The 25,851-nt window shown below is 43.9% G+C and overlaps 1 protein-coding gene across 5 annotated transcripts in view; it reads right to left on the bottom strand.

The window, feature by feature from the left end:
• ZBTB38 (zinc finger and BTB domain containing 38) overlaps nt 1-25,851 on the bottom strand; it is a 126,389-nt gene that overhangs the window by 53,890 nt on the left and 46,648 nt on the right. For 4 of the 5 annotated variants that reach the window (XR_008392358.1, XM_037139394.2, XM_053669461.1 and 1 more), the window contains 3 exons: nt 19,409-19,595; nt 18,217-18,288; nt 1,678-1,743 (listed from right to left, as the gene is read on the bottom strand). The gene's annotated coding sequence lies outside the window, so the exon portion shown is untranslated. Of the gene's footprint in view, nt 1-1,677; nt 1,744-18,216; nt 18,289-19,408; nt 19,717-25,851 lie in introns of those variants that run through there. The other variant, XM_053669459.1, reaches the window with a different exon arrangement.

A 25,851-nucleotide genomic window follows, 5' to 3' on the forward strand; every position in this document is an offset into this window, starting at 1 on the left:
CAGTGTTAATTTGAAACTAAAATATATTCGAGAGGTTAACCTGAAAGCAAAGAGCCTATGAAATTATTTTGCATGGTGCCAGAATTTGGTATTTGCAGAACCACAGCTGTGTGGTCTGCAGTGAACCATCCCAGGGACTGTGTTTCATTCAGTGAAGCTCTCTTTTTTCTAACAGGGCCATCTACGCATATTATTTCCCCCTTTAAAAATTATAACTCTTCCTGTCCTCCATATAATAGATATATAAACAGTAGATTTGTTCTTATATATTATTTAAGATTAATTTTTTAGACATATAAGTTTTTATTTTTCATCTTTCATGTAACACGTTTAAAGACCGCTTCTTAAAATTTAAATATTTTAAATGTTTCATATTAAGCTTGTTTGCGCTCTTTGAAATTATCTCCAGAAACCCACTTATTTTTAGTTTCAAGCTAAAATGAAGCTGAATCAACAGACTTTTCAAAAAAATTTCTTTTGTTGTCTAATGGCGCCACGCCTATCATATATGAGTTTTTAAAAAAGGAATCATCTCATTTTTATTGCAGAATCATTTTCTGTTTTTAAAAGCTATATATTTCTGTAGTATTTGAATAGGAAAGGCTGTCCAATTTTATAACACCCCCCCAAAATTACAACTGTCTTATTTTATTTTTGTTTTAAAAGTCATATTTTAATCATCTAATATCCTTGCTGTATGGTTCAAATTCTATAAAACATGCAAATTTCAACCTACCTGCATGTATCACTTAGTGCATTGCTAGCATGACAAGACTCTCGGCCATTTTTATGTGACGCGATGGAGACCGATTTCTCCGTCTTCTTGCTCACAAGTTTTAGATGCAATTGTCACACACACACAAGATCATACGCAGAACAGCTTGGATGTACTGTGATCACGAGAACTGAATTTATCAACAGGAAAACAGGATTGAAAAAAGGAAGTTTCTCATCCAGGGTTTTTCTGAGGCTGTAACCAAGGAGGTGGTGTGTTGATTTTTTTTTTTCCTTCCTCCTGAGAGTTCAAAGCCCGGAGCTGACCACTGTAAAGGCCACTGTCACATTTGCTGAAAATCAAACCACTGATACCAGCACCGAAAATACAAATTTGAGAACCAAGTTGTTTGCACACCGTGGGGTGCATACGAGTTAAAAATAGATCTCACCTTGCCTCCTACCTGCATAATAAACATGTAAGTTTCAAGTGTTTAATTTGATATTCACATTAATTAACAATACAACATACATTATTTAAAAGACAGCAAATGCAAGAAGAAAGGGGAGGCACCATCTGGTAGCAGAGTTTTGTTGTTTTGTTTTTAGGGTTTTTTTTTTTCTTTTTTTGCTTTGTTAAAAAAAAAAAAAGGTGAAATCCTATTTTGAATGTGATGAAAAGCAAACATCCAGAAGCAAATGAATCGGAACTGAAAGGTGATGTTGAAATATCTAAGGCTGTAATGAGGCAAAAATAAGTCTTCACTACCAGATGATATGGCATAGAGAGCATTTACATACTCACATCTGAAATACTAGGCAACGTGTAATGAATTCTGCACACAGCATGCACACACAGCACAAGCACAGCTAATCCTCCTGCCATCTTAGGCTTGCAGGAGCACGAGACACACTGCATGCAGCCCACGGGCGCTGGGAAGGAGGAAGCAAAGGACAGCTCACCTTAAATGCAGTATCTGATTAATGTTGGAAGTGACATTGCATATCAGCCTCAGAGTCCTGGTTCAACTGGGTAGGAGGGAACAAAGAAAAATGTCATCAACTGGTGATGCAAGATGAGCCCAATCACTAAACACTGTTTAGCCAACTCCAAATTCTGCAACCAGACAGTAGAAGGCATTTCATACACTTAAGCAGAGCTGCCGCACAATGACTGTGTCCTTCTGCTTCTGAGAATCAGACAGTCCTTTTGCTAAGGAAGAAAATCAGCCGGGAAGAACACTGTCATGTCTTCTTCTTGAAGAAAGCTTTCAATACAGTATGTATCTGGTTTGGGATGCATTTTATAGAATGTCAATTTCATAGAATTGCTGATAACAACAACAACAAAAAATAAAACTGTTAAGGTATGGCAAAGTCAAAAAAATTATAAAAGGGGTAGCATTTCTAGGTTATTTTTTTTAATCCTAAATGGTGCCGGCAGACTTGTAGAAGAATGCATGATCAGCTGTCTGTATCGGAGGCGCTATAACCTCTAACCACAAGCGTGTAAATGTATCCTGCTAAATGTATCTGCAGTACAGAGCGGCAGATACATCCTCAGCTGGAATGGTATTCAGATGTGAATAAATTTGCTTAAACTTAGAAGCAGAATACAATCAGGACAGAAAAATAAATGGATGCTGAGTTCCTCTGGATGTATAGCTAGCTGACCAGCACGAACGATAAAAGCTCTCCTTAGGATACTGACCTAAATAATGTTGACTTACAGCAGCTTCCTGTACTTGCTCAGAACATAGGATGTGCAAAATGATTTTTCTCCTCCCTCCCCCTCCAAGGGCTAAATTGTAAAGTAACAAGCCATTAACAGAAATCCAAAAGGCAATATTTATAGAGAGGGAGCGTCCGTACTGTAGGAGAAGAGATGGTGCTGTGCTGAGATGCAGTGTTTCTTTGTTTTACTTTGAGGCTTTTAGCTTGGCTACGCTTGCACGATGACATTGACATCATGGAGGTCAGGGCTGACACTGGGGTGCTATCTGTTTTATGAGTGAAATGTTTTCTGAAAATTAAATCTCATCTACTCAAACACCAAATTTCGTGTCCTCTTCAATAGCACCTCTCTGCCCCCGCTGCTCAAGATTGATGGGGTCTAGTTTGGCTGATGTAATAAATTGGAATCACCTTCTGTAGAGATTCCAATACATAATTGTAGGAATTAATTTTTTAAAACAAAAAACCTTTCAGAATTCTTATGCATCCCCTTTCAATCCTTTCTATCAGCGCATGCACACACACACACACACACACACACACACACACACACACACACAAATTGAAGCTCAGATTGCAATGAAATGTTTAACATGTGGAACAAAAAAAAATGTGGAAAGAGCTGCTTATTCAGGATTTTGAAGAAATGCCTAATAAGCAAACACTGTTTTGCTACAAAACCAGTGTCACCATAGCCCCAAAGAGAGAGAAACAGCATAGCTTGCTAGAAAAATTTCCTCCAGATCCTGCCGGCAGGTAAAAAACAGAAGAGCATCTCATTTACCGTGCTGTATAAAACAAGAAGTCTTTTATTTTTAAGGAAATGGAACAGATTCTTTTCCACCCCTTCTTCGGCTACAAAGAAACCATACCCACCCCCACTCTTAGATTCTGGACATAAGCCAACATTTTTATAAAATGCTATGAGACTGATTTTGAATACATAATATTGACATTTTTCTTCTTCACATCTCTCCAAAAGTCTTTCATTGTCTATTGTGTCACTGGATATGCTAATGGTAGTTAATTTTAACACATGCAAAAATAAATGAATATCTTCTGGGGTTGCTACTTTTCTAGCGCCTCTATTTTCTATAAGGACTGGCTAAAAATAATCGTGCTAGCAAAACATTCAAGTTTCCCAGAATTTTTTTAAAGGAGAAAATGTGTTCGAACATCCTGACTTTGGTACTAGGTTTCACAACCGGATCTTTTGTTCCTAGCTCTCAATCTATCTCCTTCCCTCTCCTTCCCCAGTGATTTTTAGCTCCATGTGTGGAAAACACCCAGCCCAGCTCTCTCCCGTACATTTCAAAGTGTCCGAGTCGGGGTGTCCAGATGGCCGGTCATACCTGAACCGCATCGAGTCCTCTTCTCTTTGGAGCACGTTTCTCTCTCTATTCCAGAAATAAACGTGGCTCTAACGGAAACAGTAGCTCCTGGTCTAACATCAATGGGGGAGCCATCTTCCCCACCCCCACATCCTTGCTGTGTGAGCTCTTGGTTAGCACTGACAGCGACAGAAAATTAGAATGGAGTATCCTTAGGCTAATTCCTCCTTTACCATGGGGGTCGAGAATTAGAGACTATCAGTCTGAGTTACAAGGTACCAATGTAATACAACGTCATCTGTAGAGCAGAGTCCTGAGAGTGAGGTTGGAGGAGGATGAAGTGATCACCGAGGCATTTGGTGCTAGCAGTGTCTGTTTAGATATTCCCCGTTAATAACATCCAAAAGCTAGGCATTCATGTTGAAATACTCACAAATTATTATCCTGTACGCTGGTCACAATATGGAATCAACTCTAACCACATAGAACTAAGTCAATGACTCCTTTTCTTGTGGTGATAAAGGACAGTGACAAGGACAGTAATCCATGTCGGGCTCCCAAGAGATGGGTGAATAGTGTTATGTCCCCTTTATGGGGGCAGGGTGGGGGTGTTGCCAGGTGCCCTACTGGTGGTACCCATAAACCAGATACCTGGGCAAACAGTTTCCAAAACTCTTTGTAGGACTCCTTCTCCACCCTCGGCCGAAATGGGCCTAAAAGTCATGTGCTGGTTATTTTGTGATGTTCCCCAATGCTCCATGAGCCAACGTGGCCTGTTTACCAAACCTACTTGTGTTAAACAAATTTGAACAACATTGAAAGCGTTCAGGCAGATGAGCTTGTTTAGGCAGACGTTCTCCGACTAGTAAATCCTGTTTTGTACTTTAAAAAACCATGCTCATGCCTGAACTAATATTTAAGCCTTGTCATGATTACCAGTGGCAAGGGTATGCATTCACTTCTGATTTTTAAAAATTCATGCTCCTCACTAACATCCTCAGGACATATGCACAAACATTAAGATTAAAGACAAATCCCTTTTCCATGATGTAAATATTAACCTGTTTTTACCACTTGGCTGAGTCAAGCACCAGGAACCAAAACTAATCTGGCAGAAGCAGGCCGGAGAAGGATAGAGGCCGCAGTGAGGGGAGCGCCCTTCGCTTTGGTTAAGGCTCTTACTTGCTCGCAGTCCATTGTTCTGCAGCCTGAACGCGTTTTATTTTGGGTCCTGTGCGTTGCAATTAAATTGCATGACTTATGCAAATAACTTAAGTCAAGTATGAGTAAAGCTGGAGCCTCTGTGTTTAAAAAAAAAACACACACACACACAGTCAGGGCACTGAGTCCCAGAGGAATCCTTGGTTGATAAACATTTGGATCAGTTTGCACATTTCTTTACTCCATTCCCTGCATTAAAAATTACAGCTGGTTTCCATTTACACCTAATATAGATACTCAACGTTGGTGGGTAAGTTCGTTATCAGGTTAGGCTGCTTGGATCTACATGTGTTAAAATAAAGTATTTATCAAATATAACATTTTTGTTTAAATTCTTAGAATTTAAAAAGTTCAAAAACTTTTATGAGGTCAGCTATCATATCTGTTTATAGTATATTTAGACCTGGAAACAACACGGCTGCCATCTCTCAATGGCTGAAAATGCAACTGGGTGACATGTTGGCCCCAACGTTGTGGGGAGCCCGGTGCTACTTTGACCACCTGCAGTTTGCCTGGAGATCTGAACAGGGCCTTCTGCTTTCTATCCTGATCAAAGCTAAGTCTATAATAGCTACTATTTATTGAGAATGTACTGTATCCTCAATATTTAACTTTGTTATTTAATTGTGAATCAATAAGCCTGCAAGTTGGATATTAGTTACCATCTGCTTTAGGTGAGGAACAAATTGAGATTAGGAGTAAATAGCAGAGTGAGGATTCAAAAGCAAGTCTGACCAGTTCCAAAGTCTGGGTCTTCCCAGCAATTCTAACAGGATAAAACCCCCCTCCACGTTCTCCCCTGACGTGGGAATCTTTTTACTGTGCAAACTCCTGGAAGAGGGACCCCACCTCCCTGGAGCCACGACTACCCCTGTTGACAAGAACCAGCTTCATTCCCCAGGCCCTGGGAATTTGGGGTACCTGGGAATTTGGGGTACCTGGGAATTTGGGGTACCTGGGATGCTGGGCCAGCAGGCAGAATAGACAGACTAAACCAGGAGGAACGAACGAGACCATGCTGGAAAGTTAAGAGTAGAAAGCAGTAACAAATAAGCAGTAACAATTTTGATCAGAGGTTTGTCATAGTTTGGAAATGTTTTATGAGGCAATAAGTGGAAGAGCTTACATTTCCATTCGAGCAAACTACCTGAGAAGCCCAGTCTTTTCATGTTACAGATGGGGAGACAGGCAGGGAGAGGTCTGGTCATTTGGCCAAGATCACACACTCAATAAATGAATCGACCCATTGGCTGTATTAAAAAGTACGTCTCAAAAGAAAAGTACAGCACAGCTCGTTTCCTGTTACATCTAATATGTTCAGCATTTGTGAGTAACTTTATTAGGTTGTTAGATTGTTCTCATCTAAATAATCAATTATAGGAAAATCAGTGTAACGGTCAGGACTGACCTGGTTTTTAGGTGTTTTGGGCCTGAACAGATAACCTGAGTTGGTATTTTAAGTTCCTTTCCCAACATATTTTTGAAAATGGACTTTTAAAAAGCCTCCAGCCGGAGTAAGAGAGTTTTCTCCATCAAGGCCAGCGTTTCAAATGTATCATTTTAATGATACGTGAACACCCGCACATTTCGCCCCTGTTTCTACCATCCCCTCCTCCTCTGAAGGTCAGTGACTCTAAAACATCCAGCCCCACCTGCTTTCTAGGTCAGTTAGGCCAAGGGCTGGAGTATCGCTGCCTGGCTGTATGGCCAGCTGACTGTCTCACTCATTGGCAGTAATTTTATATGCCAACCAGATGGCTCTCAAAGGGGGCTTTCTAATCAACTCTATCGGTTCCGCCCTGCCTGGAAATTTGAGAGGAGGGTTATCTTCCTCAAGACTCATGAGGCAGTAGAAGGAAGGGCTGGGTGAATGAATAGACATTCCCGAGAAGTCTGAGTTCCAGGAAGCCTCCTCCTGTTCTTAGGGGGGCGCTTACCCCCATCCATGAGCATCTGTGTAAGATGTGGGGAGGGGATACCCGCCTGATGGCAAGGATGGGGCAGCAAGCCTTGGGGAACACTGAAGTTACCCCCCAGGAAAGAGCCGGGGGGGAGCAGGGGAATGTGAACCATGTGGTTTTCAACAGAGAAAAAGTGGTGACTTGGGGCTGCAGGGAGTAGTGGTGGGTACCATCCCGCCCCGGCCTCATACAGCTCAGACTGTCCTGGGGGAATATCCTCTACATGTCTCACCATCATTTTCGATGTTGCTGCCTTAGAGTTAGCAAGAGAATAATTCCTGCTTTCATTTCTTAGTGTACTTGAAACATGGCAGTAATAAAGACCTTGCATGCACTTGGAGATCGAGAGCTTTTCTGCATCCCTCATCGCATGTTCATTTTCGGTCATGATTGCTGGCCACTGCCCACAGGGAGAGCAAGTAGAACAACAGGGTCTTCTAGATCTTGAATTAGCAAAATACATATTCATCAAGGAGTTTGTTTTCAGTTTCTTCTTTCTAGATAGATTGGCAACTAGGTTGAAAAGGGAGGGTGGGCTGTAAATGAAGGTGAGAAGGAAGAATTCTTACAGATGGGTGAAATCTACCCCATGTGAGTGCATGACCCTCTCCCTGTATCCTTCATGCTGGGCAACAAATATTCCCGGATTCCACTGGGAAACAAACTCATTTGCTTTCTTGTTTCACAGATAAATGAGTTGTAGCCCAGAAGGGCCATAACCATGCGCCCCTTCTCACCAGAGCAGCTTAACAAAACTCAGTGAATTTTCACTTCTTTGGACTGAAGATAAAAGCACAAGAAGTTTGTGTTGCATGGAATTACCTGTCTTATAAACTATGGCCACACCATCCTGAATGCACCCGATCTCGTCTGATCTCGGAAGCTAAGCAGGGTCGGGCCTGGTTAGTACTTGGGTGGAAGGAATTACCTGTCTTTACTCATATCTCAGGGTTGCCCCCTGCAAGGTCCATGTATCGCCCAGTGTACCTAGAGCACTGCCCAGCGCAACAAATCGGCTCCTATGTGTGTGAACTTAACTGTTGACTGGCCAACCCCAAACCTGGGGCTCCTTTCTCTGCTCCCACCACTGCCACTGGTATCTTCAGCTTTGAAACCGCTTCCTAGAACTGGACATCTCACTCCATGAGTTAAGGAATAGACCTGGGGATGGAAAATACAGATGGAAGTCTTCCAAACAATCACTGGTTCACCCAGAAGGGCCACACATTGTCTGGAGAGCGGACCGCAGGCTTTGTCTAAATCTGCCCCCTCTCCAACACGGAAGGGGAGACAGAAATAAGAGTGACCTGACAGCAATGTCACTGCCTCCGAAAAGTGCCCCAACATTTCCTCAGGCCCTCGGTGCCAGAGTGTGTTTTGCAGAATTATAGAGAATGTCATCTAAACTCTTTCTCTGAGGGAGAAGAAAGTCAGGTTTGAAGAGACTGTTGTAGCGAAAGACTTCAGCAACCAGGATAAAAGTCGTTTTTCCTAATTTCTAGTATTCTGCTCTTTGTAGTTCAACATACTGGCTCAATTTATTTTTTTTTAATTCCAAGATTTCACTCAAATAGGTACTTAATAAATGGTAATAGAATAAATGAATTAATAGGTGTTAATATGGTTTGTAACTTTTTCCCCAGTTCCTCTCAGAAGAAAATGTTATAGTTATGCTTGCTAACTTTTTAAATAAAAAAGCTCAACTAAATATAATTTTAAGCAAAATAGTAAATATTGGCCAAAACATCACCTGGGCCCAAGCGTCTCTTGAGAGTTTCAGCAAAGTAGGCTTGATTGCTATTTAAGTCAATCAGATTAAATTTAGCGAGCTGAAGGAGACTTTATTTTATTTGGTTTGCAAAGAAAAATCTCATGAGTTAGCATGAGCAGCTAAAAATAAGCTGCAGGTTTCATTTTCCATTGTTCAGTATGGTTTTGAAACCAAAAGGTACAAAAACTAGGAGATTCAGCAACGCCTACTGAAAATCAACAATTCAAATTGTTACCTTTCTAGCACACCTTCCGGATCTGCAATTCACAGCCAGGCACAAGAAAGGTACATGGCTGCCTGTCTGGGCATGGCAGGAAGCTGAGGGCTGAGGCCAGACCTGGGGGTCAGTGGCTTGTGTGTGAGTGCCTTGTATCCGGACAGGATGCCACATAGACACCAGCCCCATTTGCTCAGCTTCAATCTTAGGTGATGCTGGGGACCCCTTCAGAAAGCAAGGGAGTAAGGAAAGCTAGAATTTCATTAAGATGGGGCCCTCTAAGGTAGTGAGCGCAGCGGTACCCCTTGCCCTAAATGCCCATGGCCTTGTGCAATTCCATACTGCAAACCCAGGCAGCTCATGATAAGCTTAATTTCAAAACTGTTTTTCCAAGGCCAAGTCTGACAAAAAGTGTTTGACAGAGGCCTAAGCACTTCAAAGGGAAGGCAGCCATCTCGCCTGGTAGCATTCAGCGGGGACACAGGCCGAGAGAGAGCCCTGCGGTTAACAGAAAGCTCTCAGCTGAATGAGATTGAAAGGGGGCAAAGAAGGGTTAATCTGCTTCCATTAGAGGAGGGGCTCTTTGGTGAAGGTGAAGAGAATAATCTGTATGAAGAGCAGAGAAGACAAAGAACTGTTCCAGAAAAGAAGCGATTGTGCAGGGCGAGCAGGATGATTCATCCCAGGTTTTCACTGGGAGACCACTTCTCTGCTCAGTCTTTATCTCACTTTGAAGCTGCCTTCTCAGGGAGGGTGAAGGGGGACACATTCGTGCTCAGTGCTGGAACACTCAAGCTTTGATTTCGTCTGAGATGGGCGTCTCTGAGACGCAGAGGGTGAAGCTGAAGCCATCAGGACGCTGCCACAGCAGCCTGACCATAAATCAGAAAGTGGCAAAATAAACAATAGGGCTTGCTTACAAAAGAGAAACCAGTGGCCGATCCCCCTTTCCTGGGGTGGGGAACATCCCTTTTTTTAACTTAAAAATGTTTTTTAAGTTGCTTTTAATAACTTTTTTTGGATATAGTTTAAGATTTACAAGAAGTTGCAAAAATAGTACAGGAATTGTATAATTTCATTGAGCTTCCTGCAATTATAACATCTTCCACTACGGTAGTACATTGTCTAAACCGAGAAATGGGCACTGACCTTATTTGATTTCACCAGTTTCTCCATGCACTGTGTGCATGTGTGTGCATGTGTGTGTGTGTGTGTGTGTGTGTGTGTAGTTCTGTGACATTTTATCACGTGTGTGGGCCGGAGTTGCCACCGTCACGACTGAGACACAGGACTATTCCACCAGCACAAGCTCCCTCCACAGTCACACGTTCCCCAGCCCTGAGCTCCAGCACTGATCTGTTCTCCCTCAGTAACTTTGTCACCTTGAAAATGTTGTGTCATGTAGTATGGAAGCCTTGAGATCGGCCTTCTCTCACCAGCATAAAACGCCCTTATGATCTATTCAAGTTGTAGATAAGGAGTATGTGCCGCCCTGGCCAGGTGAACGCCAAAATGTTGTGGGTTCAGTTCCTGGTTAGGCACGTACAGCAGGAAACGGACTGATGTTTCTTTCTCTCTCCCTTCCCCTTTTACAAAATCAGTAAACAAACAAAAAAAATCAGTAAACATATCCTCTGGTGAGGATTAAAAATAAAATTAAAAAATAATAAAACCAAAAATTTTTAAGGGGTATATGCCTTTCGCTGCTGAATAATATTCCATGGGATGGACGTACCAGATTGCTACCCATTCGCTCACTGAAGGACATTTGGCTGGCTTCCAGTTGGTAGCTATTACAAACAAAACTGCTTCAAAGTTCACGTATAGGCTTCTGTGTGAACCCAAGTGCTCACTTCTCCTGTATAAATGCCCGGGAGGGGGTCGTACAGCAAGTGTATGTTGAGCTTTCGAAGGAACTGCCACTCTGTTTTCCAGGGTGGCTGTACCATTTACATTCCCACCACCAGCATATGAGGGAGCCAATTTCTCCACATCCTCGCCAGCATTGGGTAACGTCAGTATTTTTTATTTCGGCCATGCTGATAGATGGGCAGAGAGCTCCCTTTTAGTCCCCGGTCAAGAGGTTGGAGTGGGGGGGAGGCTCGGCTGTCTTTCATTGTTGTTCCGGCTCCCCGGCTATCTGTCTGGCATTTTGCTGTCTGGCATTTCGCTGATGGAAAATGGGGCTCTCGGTATGGGGTGAGCCCTCAGTTTGTCCAATTGCCCCAGCCTGCAGCAGTGGGACACTGCCATCTGGTGATGCTGGATTCTCTGAGGCTATACTCTCGGCCCAGGGAATTATACTCTTAATAATACCAGTGACCTTTGCTCCCATGAGGGGATATGAGAGCCAGGGACAGGGAGCTGGTCCTCCTGCAGCTTTGGCCAGAGACTGTGTGAAAGTTCCTCATTCCCAAAGGTGCTTATTAGCAGGCATGAGACATGGAATCAGCACAGACAGGTAAGGATGGAACCACCGGTGGCACTTGTCAGATCACAGGCCCTACCGAATGCTTTTTGCCCTTGGACTTCCTACTCTGTTTACCAGCAGCATGTGAACACCCTGCCTGCATGTCACGGACACTACCTCCTGGGAGTCAGACCTGGAGGCACTGCTGTCACCGCCACACGGACCTCCTTGGCCCAGGGATCCAGTCCTGTGAGCAATCAGAACTCCATCTAAGTATCAGGAGGTGCTTCAGCCAAGGACGTTGTCGAGGGCTCCAGGGAGACCGGCTTTGCATAAGGCCAAGCTCATAGTGGTGACTCGAATTGCCCCAGCTGCGTCTGGAGGGTCACTCTCTATCTGTTGTGCCCCTTATTCAAAAGAGGTTGTGGACCTTCCCAGAATCTATATATTCATCATGACCCTGGGCCCATGTTCGGACCAGGAGGCCAAAACTCAGGAGAGCACTGGTCCTGCAGGGGGACGGCCGAGAGAGGATGCAGGCCATGCACCGCGGCAGTGGAGCTGGTGCTCACGGGGACATCCCCTGGTGCCCAAGCACGTAGAGTAATGGGGGCAGCAGAGGTACTCCTATGGGTTCCAGCTGCTGTGCGTCACCTGGTGCTGTCACAGGAGACGGATGTGGACTTGGCATGGAGATTTATAGAACCTGAACATAAACGGGACTGTCAGGAGCTGAGCAGTCGTGGAGGTTGAACATGGAAGTCAAATGATACGCTCATTGGCCCCAGAAGTTGCGGTTGTCAAGTGAGAGGAAGGGCAGCCAGATATGATCAGGTGACCAGAGCGCGTGCTCTGATGGGTCAGAGCAGAGTTATGCAGACGGGATAGATAGTCACACTTCCTTTTAGAAGATGGTGAGAATTTTAAATTTGGTTGTTGTTTATTCACTGTATGTTCTCTGATGTAACAGAATTTTCTAAATTTCCATTTGCAGGTGCCTCTTCCCCAACCCACTGGCCCTCCTTTGGCCAGAGGAGCCGAAGGCCACCCAGTGCACAGCACCTATCAGATTTAAAGGGGCAGCTGCAGCTGAGGCAGGTGCCTCCCTAGACCATTAAGTTATGTAATGGAGGCTCCGTCCTTAAGGCTGAATCCATGGCAGCTCCCCTCTAGCTCTGGCTTTGTCTTCTTTTCAACTCATGTCCGCCTTGACCTAAAATTTGCCCAGAGTACAGAACTTGATCTTGCCCTGTCCCTGCTCTCTTGGCTTTGACTCTGGACCCCACCTCTTATTCTGCTCTCATGTCATGGACCTATCAACATGGCTTCTCTATGTCCCCCTCAATCTAGCTTCAGAGTCACTACCTCTGGCTTAGGGAGCACTGTAGTCTGGCTTCATTAGGCGACTAGAGTGGATGACCCCAGAGGGCTGCCCACCCAGGTCCTGAGATATGGCCCTGCCTAGCAGAAGGCAGATAAGAAGTCCTCTAGCTGAGGCAGGAGCGAGAAGACTTTCTGGTGCCTTGTCTCTGTTCCTCAGAGCTCCAACTCTACCTCTGCCCCTGAATCTCTGGGTGACCACCAAGCAGCAAATGACTATTCTGGGTCTCCATTATCTCATATTTATAATGAGCTTTTCTGACTCCCTAGCTGATACTCTTTTAACTATACCATACCACGAACAAGGGAAAAATCTAAAATTCAGAAGCCAAAAAAGAGCCTTTAATTTAAATTTGGGCTTAGATATACTAGCTCAGGGTCCCCTAGCTTTATTCTGTCTAATAAGTATTTGCTGAAATGGATGTTGAATTGCACATAGCATATCCACAGTGCTCAGGCTTTAATGTGCAAAAGGGTGAGGAGGCCACGTTAAACTGCATGTCCCCAGGCCCTGTCCTCAGAGCTTCTGGTGCCCCTGGAGCCCAGGAGCATGCATTTTAACACGAGAAACTGAAGAGGCACTGGGTTTTGAAGTAGACGCTGGTGACTTTTTAGAGGCTAATTTACCAAAATTCATTAGGAACGTTAAAAATAGGCCATTTATCTGTTGAATTCAATTCTAGGAATTTTCCCTAAGATGTGAACAAAAATTTATCTTTAAAGATGTTTGCATATTTATAATAGCAGAACACTGGAGGCAAATCAAAATGGCCATCAATAGAATGATTGAGACATCCGTGCAATGGAAACACAGTTATTAAAAAGCCAATGTTCAGACCATTTAGTCACTTGGAAAATGTTTACAACTTACCAACGACAAGGGGAGAGAGAAAGCATATAAAATGTCATTTCAATAATTTTAAAAAGAAAATATATTTATGAAAAATTGAAAAGAAATATATTAAGATGTCAATATTGAATTGTTGTTTGGTTGTTGTTTTCTTCTCAATATCTTTCTGTATTTTCCAGATTTTGTGTGGTGACTCGTTATGACAAGACAAGGAATTTGCCTCACAGGGAATGAAAACTCTCAGGAGTCCGGCCCAGCCGTGGCCTGGCTGCTGCAGGAGGACTTGCGTGACAGAGTCCAGTGTCGGGGATGAATTTTGAGCTACATTCTCATTTGCAAAGTACCATGGTATAGTCAACGCCAAGGAATTGGGGTCAAGGAGAAAGTCCTTTTCACTAGATTCTACTTTCCTGCTACATTCAAACATGAAAGACTACAGGACCTGGGACAGGGAGGGCGGCTCACAGTGGAAACGACATCTTCATTGCTCTTGGGTTGAGCTCATGTTCGCTGCCTCTGTCTATACCCCCCCAACCAACCCTATAACACAGAGCAGACAGACCTCAGTCATGACTGGAGGCTTCGGGCAGGTGGCGGGCTGCAGTCCAGCCTGAGGGACACCACCCAGGGTCAAGGCTTCCGGGGGATGGTTTCACAGCCTCCTTTGGCCAATGCGCTGGGAGCTCCAGAGAATGCCAGGAAGCAAAAAAAATTTTTTTTTGACAGAGAGATGGCTCAAATCCATCCTCACAGATTTCAGTGAATCCTGGGTCAAGCCTCTCTGAGAGAGATTAGAAGCCTTGTGGTTAATTCTCTGGCCCATAGACAAACCTTCCTAGGTGTTCTTGAAATTTTTACACTACATGCTTTGGCTAGTGAAGGGGCGGTGCTAAAGGTCTCAGTGGAAAGTCAATTTAGAAAGGCAAAAACAAAAAAATTAAAATAATGATATTTACAATATTAATAGCAATATCAAAAGCCAAAACACCAGTGCTGACCATGATTATAGTAATTACATTCATTAACACCTTGACTTGCCATGCATTTTTCTAAGTTGCCCAAACCGTTTCATATTAATTACCTTATTTATTCTGACAGACTCTCCATTTTACATTTTAAAAAAATTATTGTTTCGCCCTGGCTGGTGTGACTCAGTTGGGCGGAGTGCCGTCCTGTGACCAAAGGGTTGCAGACCCAACTTCCGGTCCGGGCACATACCCCGTTGCGGGTTCTATCCCTGTTCTGGCTGCGTACAGGAGGCAACTGGTTAATGCTTCTCTTTCAGACTGATGTTTCTCCCTTTCTCTCCCTTCCTCTCTCTCTAAAAGCAATGGAAAAAAAAATGTCCTGGGTAAGGATTAAAAAAAAAAAAACATTTCAGAGGTGGGAGGAAGCTTTAAATTTCTGACAAAAACCAGAGGCTTTTGAGTTAAAAACAAAACCCTGAAGTCTCAGTGTGGTGTTTTCCAACTTCATTCTTGACAAGAAATCAGGGGATTTCAGCATGAGAAATTACGAGGCCCTATTATCATGAACTCTCAGCTTTAGTGACGATAACATGGCCTTATCACAAAATTCTCTAAAGGGAGAAATAGAACTTTTATACTGCTGATAGCGGTGAGAAGGGGGCTTGCACCTCTGTGCTATAAAATCTGTAGGACCTTGGGGGGTGAAACAAGAACCCACTGGTCTGGAGGCACTGCCTCTCTCAGCCTGCTGGGCTCAGCCCACTCTGCTCAGCAGGAACCACAGGTCTAGGCTAGGCTCCTTGAACACCAAGGCTCTGGAAAGACAAAGGTGCCCAAATTTGAACTCATGTGAAATTAAAAGTTTTAAAATAATGAAGTTAAAATTAAGGATGCTCAAGAAAATCTAACTTTTCCCAAAGCGTCAACTCTGAGGCTTTTTTGAAAATGTCGAAGATCAAATGGTCACAAAGCGCATACAGTATCTGTGAGCCTGTCTCGTTGGTGTGTCTGCACGTCACCTGGCACGCTGTCCCAGCACTGCGGAGGGGTCGCACCGACAGCAGTGGGAGTCTGGTTCGGCAGTTGCACACCTCTTCTCACCGTGCTGTTCAGATAAACGTCAGGAAGCGGGAGGTCGACGCCACCCCACCTGCTCCAGGCACACGCTCGTAGTCAGTGCCTGTACACTAAGGGCTCGGAGGGGCCATGATCACGTGGCAGCTGAATTAAAAAGACGAGTGGACCCTGACACTTTTCCTCCTTGACTGCGGCCTTTGACCCTACCTTTCCTGGTGGACTCTGGTAGGCAGCGACTTTCAACAACAGATCACCTCCACCTGGCTCCAGCTTCTGAAACCTGGTACTTGTTCTCAACTTACTCCTTTGGCTGCACCCACCTAGCAGGCATTGCATTCTCCCATTAACCTGGTCTTATCGTTGGCTGACTCTGCTAGCCCAGCCCCCTCCAGGCCCAGTAAACATTTTCAGGACCCACCAATCCAAGAAGATGGACTTTCAGAGGCTGTAGCATTTTTGTACCATATCAGCTTGTTATTCTGTTCCTTTCCTCCTTAGCTCAATCTGGATGGGAGGGGACTGGGCCAAGGCCATGCAGCAGTAATTGGAGACCAGGCATCAGGCTCTGCGAGGGCCTGGGAGGCTGTGTCAGATCAACTAGTAGCTGACCTTCCTGCACAATGGACAATGTGTATTCTTCAGGGTGTAGCTGTGGGTGCCAGAGATGTCCAGTCCAGGGCAAAATTCAGTGAGAAACTAGAGTGTCTAGCCAGGCACTGACAACACAACCAGAGGGCCAGGTACCGGGCCACTCAGGCAAAGACTGCCGCCTACTTTTAGTGTGTGTGCTGCTAAAGCGAGCATCTACCATCCTTTAAAAATATATTTCATTTATTATTTTTTTTTAGAGAGAGGGGAAGGGAGGGAGAAAAACATCAATGTGTGGTTGTCTCTTGCGCATCCCCTACTGGGGACCTGGCCCAAGACCCAAACCTGTGCCCTGACCGGGAATTGAACTGGTGACCTTTTGCTTTGCAGTTTGGTGCTCAATCCACTGAGCCACACCAGCCAGCGCTACAGTCCATCTTTACTGGAGGTCTTTGTGACACCTTAGGGGCACCGTGAGGCCCCTGCCATGTGACTTTTGATATTTACCAGTGAGGGGAATACTGCACTAAGACCAATAATACTGAAAAGGCTAAATAAAACATAAACTTAGTTTCAGAGTTCTCCAAAGAAGATTTATAACTTAACCACTCAATGTTTCAGTAAATGTTTCAAAACTTTTCTGGAAAAGAAAAAGCTAGAATTATATATCAAATCCTTAGAGTAGCAATAATCTCCCCAGATTGAGCCTTTTTAGTCTTTAAATAAATGTTTTTATTTCTTGATTTTTAGAGAAAGAGAAAGGGACACACACACATTTTTGCTGTTCCACTTATTTACACATTCATTGGTTGATTCTTGTTTGTGCTCTGACTGGGGATTGAACCCACAACCTTGGCCTTTCGGCACAGTGTTCTAACCAACTGAGCCACTTTAGTCTACTTTTAAATGTTTCTCTAATAACTTGGTTTGAAGATCCTATCCTAGTCAGGGATTCCCGCCCCTCCCTTTCCCTACACCCCAGCCCCCACGACAGTATGGAAGAGGATGCTGAGATCTGCAGTAGGTCAGGCAGGGTAGCTCCCCGGAGCCCCCAGGAACAGACAGAAGCATGAGCTAAAGAGACCATGAGCTTTTCTATAGCCCACTGGGGCTCAAAGTCAGGGGACCAGAGTTCTGTTGGACAATTCCAGCTAGCATGACTAGAGCCAGGACCAGGAAACAGAACCAGAATGACGGTACCCCAAGAGAACCCTATAGGGAAAAATAAGAAGAATGTCCTTGCTGGCTCACTAGCCATTGGCAGCATGGTAGTGCTCATGGGTCAGAATGGACAGAGGCCTCTTGAAAAATCTTACCCACTGCTCCTTGTCCACATAGCCAGATGTTACTTAAGATTGTCAGTTAAGGAATTCTGTCTGATAACTTTTTTACTTCTCTCCCTGCTTCATTCTGCTATCTTATCTGTGAGCATCTCTTAAATTCCTTATTATGATGGGCCAGAGAGCACTACCTCTTCTCTAGAAACTCTCCAGTGTAACACACCCCACCCAGGGACTACATTGCCCAGACCTCTTTGCAGTCAGATGTGGTCACGTGATAGAGTTTTAGTCAATCAAACGTGAGCTGAAGCAAAGGGCAGCACTTTTGCGCATGGTCTGTGAAAACTTTCCATGTGCACTTTTCACATTCTTTCCCTCTTCTCCTGCGAAGTGGAAACAGTCCCAGATGACCTTGAAAACCATGCGGTGCAGAAGGTGGAGCTTCTCTCGGTCTGTGTCTCCGAATGTGTGTGCGGAGTTGCCCCACTAACCTGCACTGTCACATAAGCAGGAAATAAAGTTCTATTTGAGCCATTACACATTTTTCGGTTTATTATAGCTAGTAGCCTCTTCTAACTAGTACACATCCTTCTGTTGCCATTGTGTGCGGAAGTCCCCAAGCCTTCTCCCTTTTTCTTAAATCTTACTGCAAACCAAAAGAACAGAATTAGCAAACTTAAACTTAGGCAGCCCTTAGGGACAAATGACACTCACCAAATTAGTGGTCACAGCATTCAGATCTTGCAGGCAGATGAACAGTTTAGCAAAGCCTCACTTCAAGACAACCTGATAAATTAAAACAAAAAGTAAAATGTAAGACGTACAAAACAGATATATTAGAGTGTGACGGTTCATTTCTGAAGGGTATTGCCAGTTTACAAAGGAATTCACCACTCTCTTGCAGTAAATGACAAACTTCCCCATTGCCTTGAAAATAAGATTCATTTTTAATATACCCCCCTCCCCGCCAATCATTACAAAACAGAATTTAAAAAGAACAATTCTACTGGGTCCGTAAGCTATTCAAAGACTAGATGCTGGCCCAGGGAATGACTTCGGAAGCCAGGAAAACTGGGTACGATCTCTATGCCTATGCGCTCTGTAGTTCTTACACATACGTTAAAACTTTTCTCTTGGGAAGTTAACTTTCTTGGGTAGGAATTTCCAGAGCTTGTAAAATTATAGGCTATGCAAAGACTTCAGATATTTTTATAGGTGAAGTTAAAACAGACACCAGAGATACATTAACTTGTCTTTGTGTTTAGTATCATCCCAGATGGCACAAGAGGGAATGAAAATAAGCTCTCTGTAAGCAGGGTGATGTGGCAGTGGAGGCACCCGCACCACGACAACCAGAGACAACCAGAAACACACTCTGTAAAAGGCAGCAGGTTGTGAATCTTTTCTTACTGGAGCTGCCATCTTTTACCAGGTTAAATGTGAAAATATCATTTGAAGGCACAGGGCACGTATTTTGCTTAAAACAGGGTTTGCTTTTGTATCTGATTACGCAGTATAAGATCCAGGAAGCAAAGAGTTCAGAACTCGGAACAAACATTCTGGCAGTCCAAAACAGCACTAGAGCGGAAGGAGGAAGAGGAGACAAAACAAGAGGGTGACGGGGGGAAGGCTCGACTTGGGCTGTTTCCCCCAGGGTTTGAGCCTTAGTCATATCCATATTTTTTAGAGGAAATGCGTTCTTTTCTGGGCCTGTGGAGGAGAGAGCGATCAGAAGCTGTATTTGGAGCTGTATTTGGAGGGTCTTCCAAATGCAGCCCCAACTCTCCCTGCCTCCCACTCCCCCCCCCCGGGTTGGGGCCTGCCAAGCCCTAGGTGTCAGGGAACAAGATGGCGCCCCACCGAGAAGGGCACAGAATGAGGGGGCCCAGGGAGGGCCTTCACTTACTCGGAGGCGCTGGCTCTTCCAAAACCCACACGCTGCCAACTCCCCGGGTTCAGGAGTTATAACCGCTTTCTTGCTCTGGGCTCTTCACTTCTCCTCGAAATCAGCTCCACATAGTTTTCTGATGATGTCACCCATTCTGACTTCTTACAGTTTGAAAGTTGATATACAAGTAAAACCTTCCATGAGTCTTAAAGAAAAGAAAAAAGAAGAAGAAGAGAATAGAAAGGTGTGCTGTGGGGAGATGGAGAGGAGGAGGAGAGAGGCAGTGGCCTCCTTATTTTGAGATTTGCTGCAGCTGCGAGTGCCACTCCCCAGTCAGTTTCCTGGCTGCAGAGGGAGCCAGTGGCCGGGCCTGGGTGACGTCAGGGCCAGGCCTGAGTCATCACCAGAGGCCGGGCTGCCCTGCCACTCGGAAGGGGACAAAAGGAACCTTTGATGTCCAGGGCCCTCCTCTCGGCACACTCGCCTGTAGTGAGCAGCAGGCCAGAACATTCCAGCCGCTCCCCCACCCCCGGCCATCCTTCCTACTTCCGGAACAGTCCCAGGCAGATTCAGCCAGGCCTCCCCAAGGAATGTCACCCTCCTGCACTGCAGAGGCATGGCCGCTCTCTGTGAAGGAGGGAAGCAGGGGAGCGTGTTTCTCTGGGGATTTCTCGTCCCCCCCTCGTCCTCATGGTGCTCCCTCACCCAGGGGCTTGCAGTGGGATTAAAAGAGGTGTGGAAATGTCGAAGACATTCACGTCACCCTCTGTGGGCAGTAACCAGCCGTCAGTGTCTATTCTCATCTGCTTTTGTGCGAAGGTCCTCGGCTTCAGTTCTCTGTGCGCCGGGTGCCAGGGTGAGCTTGTACTCCCTGGACTTAAGAAGGCACAGCTCTCGAAGAGGCGTAGTTATATAACTACGCCCCAGGGCCCCAGGGCCCTGTGTGGGGCTCAGTAAGTACATGAGGAATGAACAAATGATTATTTTAAAATAAAACAGTAGAGAGCATATACTAAATAGTTCCAGTGAATATTCAAGTTTCTGCACTGAGTGGTTGGTTCATAAAGATTATTTCATTTATTATCATGACAAAGCTATGGGGTATGCACTGTTATTACTCCCCATTCTCTAGATGAGAACAGCTGTGCTCAGAGAGTGCAACACTCCTCGGCAGTCTTGCAGCAGAGTTGGTGGCGGGGTCTGGATCGTTGGATCGCAAATCCTGTGCTCTTTATGGCTATGCTCAGTGGCTGTAGTGAGTGAATGAATACTGACCAAGGGCAGCCTGTCCAGCTGAGGGAGTGCAGGCTTATGATGGGGCTTGAAACCAAATTCTACAATAAATAGTGGAGCCATCAGGGATGATCTGTCTAGGGTAGTAGGCCTCATGCCCTCTTGGTCAACAGCAGGTCTGAGAGTTGGTGGGATGCACACTGTGACCAGGTGGAAAATCTGCCTTCAGGTCCCAGGGGGGGTGAGAAGTTCCCACAGGAAGACAGAACAAGGGAGGTCTGGTGGTGTGCGGTGGATGCGCAATCCGAGACTGCGGTGGACAAAGTTACGTCAGAGGTGTGGGTGAGAGTGTGTTTGCAGCTGGAGGCACAAGTCCGGGGCAGGCAAAGAGACGGCACGATAGTGCTCTCAAAGACTGAGAACTTGAGAAAGAGTTGGGACTACGGCATTGTTTCAAAGTGCAAGGAGGGGTTGGAAGTGACAGGGAATGCAGCTGGGCCTGACAGTGCTAGTTACTGTCCTCAGCACTGTACTGCCGCCTTCCTGGGGCTGACTGAGAGTGCCATCAGTGGCTCTGCTCAAGCCAAGGTGAGGAGGGGTGGCAAGAAGAGAACCTTTGCTTTTCAGCCCAGGATAAGGGTCATTTCGGAGGCACCTTCTCCCTCTGTGGGTTATGATTCTGTGGTTTGTACTTTTCCACAATTCTCCTGGGGTAAATTCCTCATTCCAGGGGACAGAAAAGCCAGGAATTTCCAGCCCCTTATGGAAGGGGATAAGGAGGTGTTGGTGGCCTCAGTAATGTCACTCCATAGCTTTCCTTCCACTGTGGGGCAGATGTCTGGTCACTGGACCCCTCTCCGTGGCTCAGGAAATCAGTGAAGTTCCCTTGTGCTGGGAGCTCTGTTAGTGGCCGCTCTGAGGACTGAAACGTGTGCTGTGAGGCCTGACTCTCAAGCAGGTGGAATCAGCAGAGGTGACTTTCAGGAGACAGAAAGTCACAGCCTTTAATCAAGGGAGCAGCAGCCACTGATCCGAGTCACTGTCGACTGAGTCTGACTCGGCCGAGGAAAGCGCTTTAAGTTCCAGGCATTTCTGGTGTCAGGCTTGTTTATTCTCTTCTTCTTTCTCAGCAGAAAATACCTCTGGGCACCTCCCTGCTCTGTTTTCTCAAAGGCCAGGGGCCTCGCTTGCTTCACACACAGAGGTATTTATTTCTCTAATGGGGTAAACAGAGGCGGATTGTCTTTGCAGCCTCTCCTGTGGGACCAGGATAATGTAGAGGGAAGGAAAAAGGAAAGAAGAAATGACGAGTAAAATCTGGAGTGAGACACAGACACTGGGTTGTATGTCCTGGGGTTGGTTCTAGCAGAGGCTGGAAACCAGAGAGATGGGCGGGACACGGACTCGGACTCGGAGCGCAGAGAAGGGAGCAGTGAAACGCTTAACTCCGCTCCACCTGAGAGCCCATCTCCTTTGTTACGATAAGGCAGTTATTCTGATCATTATAAAAAAGAAAATAAAACATTTACAGGTTCAAGGAATCCCTTGAAGACCTGTTTATACTTGCTCCCTCCAATTTCTCTCAACTTATTCACTAAAAAAAACCCCCCAATTTACTAAGATATAATTTTCATACCATAAAATTAACCCACTTAAAGTGTGCCATTCAATGGGCTTTAGTATATGTATTTACAGAATTGTGTGACCTGTAGTCTAACTTTAGAACATTTTTATCACCCCCCAAAAGAAACCTTACACCCACTATCAGCCATGCCTCCTTTGCCCCCACTCTTGGCCCTGAGCAAACATTAATCTTCTTTCTGTCTCTATAGATTTGCCTCTGGACAAAGATATTCTGGACATTTCACATCAGTGGAATCACACAATATGGTCTTTTTACATCTGTCTACTTTCACTTGGCATAATGTTTCCCAAGTTCTTTCATGTTGTAGAAGACATCAGTACTTCATTTCTTTTTATGCCCAAATAATGTGTGTGTATATACCACATTTTGTTTATCCATACATTGATCGATAAACATTTGTTTTCATTTTGGGCCATTATAAATAATTTTGCCATAAACGTTTGAGTACAGGTATTTGTGTGGACATAGGTTTTGACGTTTCCTGGGTAGATATCAAGGAGCAGAATTGCTGGGTCATTAGGTAACTCTGTTTCACATTTTGAGGGGCTGACAAACTGTTTCCCAAGGTTCTGCCCCATTGACTGAGAGTTCTGATTTTTCCACATTCTTACCAACACTCTTTTTAAAAATATATATTTTTTATTAAAGTATAGTGAACATTCAAAATTATGTTAGTTTCAGGTGTACCACATAGTGGTTTGACATTTATATGCCTTGTGATATATCTTACTCCCTGCAGTAAGTCTAGTAACCATCTGTACCTTACAAAGTTGTCACATATTATGGCCGACTTTCCCTGCATTGTACATTACATTCCTGTGACTTATTTACTTTACAACTGGAATTTTGTGCCTTTTATTCCTCTTTACATTTTTCACCCATCTCTTCACCCGCCACTCCTCACCAACACTCTTACTGTCTAGCTTTTTGAGTCTAGCCCTCCTAGTGGGTGCATCTCACTTTGACCTTGACTGAGCATCTTTTCATGAACTAGTCCATTTTGATGTCTTCTTCATTGGATTGTCTATTCACATCCTTTGTCTACTTTTAAATTGGACTTTTTGTCTTTTTATTTTTTGAGTTGTAGGGATTCTTTATATATTCCAGATGTAAATAGATGCTTTATAAATATTATCTTCATGACTTTGGGCTGTCGCTTCACTTTATGGTATTTTTTGAAGGAGAAAAGTTTTAATTTTGGTGAAGTCTAACTTATCAATCTTTTTTTCTTGCTTGTGTTTTTAGTGTCACATCTGAAAAACCATTTTCTAACCCAAGGTCATAAAGATTTACACCTGAGTTTTCTTCTAACAGATTTATAGTTTTAATTCTTACATTTAGGTCTGTGATCTGCTTTAAGTTAATTTTTATGGTGTATATTAGGAGTCCAGATTATTTTTATAACGTGGATATACAGTTGTCCCAAAACCACTTGTTGAAAAGACTATTCTTACAATAATTCTGTACAGCTAAAACTATTCTAAAACTAAAAGCTTATTTTAAAAATGATATATTCTCTCCTGCATTGAATTGTCTTGACCCTTTCATCAAAAGTCAACTGACCATAAAGACTATTGGTATTTCTGAACTCTATTCTATTCCATTGACCCAGATATCTGTTGTTGTGCCATACCACACTGTTTTGTTTACTGTATCTTCAAAACAAGTTTAGAAATTGGGAATTATAAATCCATCAACTTTGTTTTTTTCCAAGATTGTTTGGTTTTTCTGGATCCCTTGCATTTACATCAGATTTTTAGGATTATCTTTTTAATCTCTGAAAAAAAATCTTGCAGGGTTTCAATAGAAATCATGTCTACCTCCAGATTAATTTGGGAAGCATTTCCATCTTAAAAATATTAAGTCTTCTGATCTATGAACCTAGGCCTTTTCATTTATTTAGATCTTTAATAATTTCTTTCACTCTTTTTTCATTTTTAGTGACAAGTCTTATACTCCTTTTGTTAAATCTCATCCTGAGTATTGTACTCTTTTTTTTTTTTTTAAATTTAGAGAGTGAGAGAGGAAGGGGGAGAGACAGAACGATTCATTTGTCGTTCTACTTATTTATGCATTCATCAGTTGATTCCTATATGTGCCCTGACTGGGGATTAAGACCTTGTATAATACTTTGGAGACTGAAAGACCTAAATTTGAGTTGCAGCTCTACCATTTATTAGCTATATAACTTTACAGTTACTTAGACTATATCAGCCTCCTTTTCTTACTCTGAGAAAAGGAAATAACTTGTCATTTCATGGGTTTGTTAAGCAGATGAAATAAGATGATGCTCATGTAACCCTACTGAAACCACGACCCACACAGGCCAGTCTCAGGGTGGTGTTGCAATCTGAAAAACCCAGTCTGGTCACCAAAAAGTCACTTTAAATGAACTCATGTTCAACACTTGCATTTCCCAAATAGCACACAGAGCTCCCTATAATCCTTCCTAACATGCTTTTTCCGTTCTGCTTAAGCCTCTTACACTCCACAGCTTCAGCCTCCTCTTTTTTCTCCCAAGCTCCGTACAAAGTGTTTTCTCCAGCCCTCCTAATCAATGTTTCTCTAGTCCTTCTCCTTCTGCCCAGTGCTCCTACTGATGGGGCAAAGGAAGAATGGACAAAGCCAGAACTCCTTTTAGTGGTCAGGAAGAACAGAAAATAGGAAGCACTCAAGCTTAATTTATGTCCCATCACTCATATAAAGTGCTTAGTGCAATGTCTGACGTAAGGGCTAAATAAATGTTGGTCTTTTTCTTTTTATTGTGGTGGTTACCTTATGCCAGTGATTTCAACCAGTGTACTGTGAGAATTTTTAAAACGTGTAATAGCTGATTACTTAGTCAAGGGCACTGACCTCTTTTCCCCTAGATTTTCACATAAAAAATGACAACCGCCAACACAATAGTTGTCTAGTATGAATGAATTAAAATTATACCCATATTTTTGTTAGATAGGCAAACAAAAATTTTGTGTGTGCCACAGAATTTTAGGAATTAGTGTATGTGTGCTGTGAAGTGAAAGAGGTTCAAACTCACTGCATTATGCGCACCTAGACTTTATCTTAATGGTGATGGGCCTTTAGAATCATGGCTCCTGAGAGGCTACTACCCAGCGGCCCACCCTCACTCATTCAGATGGATTTTGGGTTGTTGCTCGTTTTCCTTCCTCACAAATCATTCCTCAGAGAATCTGCCCTAGAAGATTATAAAAAGTTTATCTTGAGGCTTCCTGAGTAATATTTGGGCCTATATCCTATTCCTCCCTGCCCCCCTGCCCACTCACCTAGCCTCAGAACCCTCTGCTCCTCCTTCCCCTCTCACCAAAACTTCTAGTGCAGTGCCTTTAAAACTACAGGTCAGGACCCATTACTTGCTTTTTCACTTGAAACAGCACTGCTTCAAGTGACAAAATAAAACAGAATAGTAAGTGCCCAGGTGCCTTGTAAGTAAGACTTCTATTTTGGTTTTGTAATGTGTGTGAGCCAGGTCTCTCTGTGAAACATATTTCATACTGTGGTTCAGGGTTTAAAAACACATTTAAAAAACAGTGTTGGAGGAAATATTTTTTTAATTTATCGATTT

Source organism: Artibeus jamaicensis, unplaced genomic scaffold, assembly GCF_021234435.1.
Source record: "Artibeus jamaicensis isolate MK-2021 breed Jamaican fruit bat unplaced genomic scaffold, CSHL_Jam_final contig_519, whole genome shotgun sequence".
Taxonomy (NCBI): Eukaryota; Metazoa; Chordata; class Mammalia; order Chiroptera; family Phyllostomidae; genus Artibeus; species Artibeus jamaicensis.